The following is a 2,973-nucleotide window of genomic DNA, read 5'->3' as shown; positions in this document are numbered from 1 at the left end:
GGGCTGCCGCAGACGCGGAGGCGCGCTGCGCGACTCGCGCCCGGGAGCCGGCCAGCGTGCGGGGAGCCGCGGTCCAGCAGCCCCGGGGACCCGGTGCGGGCGGGTGCCGGGCCCCGCAGCGGCTTCCTCTTCCAGGGCCCGCAGGAGCGCAAGGAAGGGCTTTTCCCGAGGGGCGGCAAACCGACGCGCACGCCACTTGCGCGGCTCTTGAACCCGGGCCTGCCTGATCGCGCCCGTGCCCCGGCTGCTGCACGGGGTCTGGGACCCACTCGCGGCTTGGCCCAGCCGCTGGGCGCGTCCGGAGGCCCGAACCGTCTCATTTCCGCCTTCCTGGGGAGACTCGGCAGCCCCGGAGGAAGTGGCCTTCAGGCCAGCCCGGTGGAAGCCCCAGCTACCCCGAGGCGGCCCTGCCCGAGGGGCGCTCTGGACCGAGGCTGCTTCGCACTGCCCGCTGCCCCTCCGGGCGGCCTCCCCTCCTGGCCCCCTGCGACAAGCGCAGCCGCATCGCTCTCCGGAAGAAGAGCCAAGAAAGCCAGGCAGGGACCCAGAAAACGCCACTTGGGAAGGTGAGGGCGCGTGGGATGCTCCTCCGCCGCACTGTCACAGCCGTCGCGCCGCATCGACGTCTTCCGGGCGCCGCTGGCACTTGCCGAGCCCGGATCGCCGGCCAGTCGAGAGGCAGAGCTCACCGTCTCGGTTTGCTTCAGAGCAAAGGTTAACTGTGCCTCCCCTCGCAGGCTCGTGTCTGCCCGAGGAGGGGGGCGTCCTTGGCCGTGCCGCTCGCTCGTCCTGAAAGGTGGGCATGGCCACACCTACGTGCCCCGAAGCCGCTGGTCGCAGAGGCCGCCGGGCCTTGAGCGGTGCGACCTGCAACGAGCGAGCGAAGCAGCCTCCCCACCGCCCCACCACGACTCCCACCTCCCCCTCCTCAGGGAGCAAGAGCGGGATCCGTGGAGGGAGCTGGTGCCACGCATACGGCCATATGGCCCGGTCACTTTTTCCAGGGGACGCTGCTGTGGGGAGAGGGGTGGAGTCCTGAGGAGACACGGCTGCTTGCACAAGCCCCAGCCTCCTCGTCCCCGGGAGCAGGGGTCCCGGCGCCCATCCTCCACCCGCAGCCACGGAAGCGGTGACCCCCGAGGGCCATGCAGCTGACTCGGTGGCACGGCTGGCTAGGCGCTTCTCACCTGGAGCCCCCACCGCCCTGTTCTTGGCTGGTTGCGGATGCCGTTTGCTGCTTCACCCACCTCCCTTGAGCCCCCACTCCAGCCTGACCGTTTCCAGGGAGGGGGCCAAGACCCCTCCGTCCTTCTTATGCAGAAGCAAATCCAGCCTCGCAAAGGGCCCTTCCGATGTTAATTCAAAGCTCGTTTGCTGACAGTGCCTCAGTGGAGTCGCCCCTTGAGCAGGCCCCCTGGGCACAGATGGGCATCGTCTCGGGGGTCCCGGCCTTCGCCAGAGCTCCACCACGGAGGCTCCCTTACCGCAGCAGCAAGCCCCCCGCCCCACCCCCCTCACCGCTGGCCCGGGAGGAACTGCCAGCTGCCGCGTTCGGCCAGGTCAAGGAGGGGCCGGGGCCGGAGTGCCCCCTGCTCAGCTCCTGCCCTACAATCCCGCGCTGCTCCCCACGGGCAGGACTGTGCAGCCAAGTATTCCCCGCCAGGCGACTGCGTTTGGTCCCCTTTTCCCGGGTGCGGCACTTGGCACTTGGCACGAAGGAATTCCATCCCGCGGTTTCCGGCCAGCGCTCCAGCGTGGCAAGAGCCCCGATCCGTGAATGCGAATCTCCCCTCCGTCTTGCGGGCACTGGGCATCCTGGCCAGGGTTCCATAAAGGGCAGAATCCTTTGGCAGGAACTGGTTTGAGGACGGGCAGTGGATCCGCAAGGAGTCTGCAAGTGTGTGTGTGTGTGTGTGTGCACGCGCGCATGGGGGAGGGGGAGGATGGGGGGAGAAAGATGTTACCCCCCAGCCATTCTGTGTTAATGCAGGCTGGCACTTCTCCCCCCCCCAGTCAAAGTCACCACGCTGACCCGGTGCTGGTGCTCGGTGACCGTGCGCTGAACCCCACGCAGCTGCCCCTGCACAGTTGCCCGAGGCGGCTCGCCCCCCGCCCCCGCTCCCACCCCCAGGCAGCCCCAGGGCATTGGAAGATCGGGGCAGCCGGCTGCAGGAGGATCCTGGCCCAGCACCCACGCGGAAGGGCTTCCACGAAGCCTCTCCGAGAAGCACCGCCCCCACCTCACGCGCGGGTGGACATGTCCCAGCCACTGGGGCTGCCCGTGCCCGACAGCGGCGTGCCAACGGGGCTCGTCCGTGCACATGGACTGCTGTGGCTGCGCGGATGGAGCACGTGCCCGGAGCCTGCGGGGGACGGGTCTGCCTGCAGCCACCAGCTCAGGGGCCTGCTTTCGGGTGCCCAGCTGGCTCGAGGATGGGATGCCCAGCCTCTTCCGGCCTGGGGCCAAATTCCATCGCAGAGAAGCTCTTGGGGCCGCCGTTCCAGAGCGGGGCAGAGCTGAGGGAGGAGGATGGGCAAAGTGCCTGCCAGTTTGTGCTCAGAGTTCCTTCTGCAGGAGCAGGTCCCTGCCTTTTGGAACGGGCGGGTGTGAGCAGGAATTGGGGGAAAGCCAGCCAGCCAGCCAGCCAAGGATGTGTGATAGGGGAGCGGGAGGAGCCACCTGGGAAAGCGGGGGGGCCTCAGGTTCCCCATCCCTTCTGCACATGCTCTTAAGCTGATGATCCTGTTTGGCCACGGTCTGAACTCTGCGTGTGGCCACGGGAACGTGTGGCTGGCTGGGCTCAGGCAGTACAACAGGCGGTGTGGTTTCGCTGCCAGTATCGGGGTGCCGTGTTGTCTGAACCCAGTCATGCTATTTCACCATGGTCAGTTTGGCCTTTAGAAACCCATGGCGGGCAAGAACAGGTTGCTTGAGGGCTTCTCTCGACCCTGAGCCGCTGGCCCCCGTGGAGC

The sequence above is a fragment of the Varanus komodoensis genome, unplaced genomic scaffold, assembly GCF_004798865.1.
Source record: "Varanus komodoensis strain SLA01 unplaced genomic scaffold, ASM479886v1 scaffold2, whole genome shotgun sequence".
Taxonomy (NCBI): Eukaryota; Metazoa; Chordata; class Lepidosauria; order Squamata; family Varanidae; genus Varanus; species Varanus komodoensis.
The sequence above is the reverse complement of the archived record's forward strand: the minus strand, read 5'-3'. Positions refer to the sequence as shown.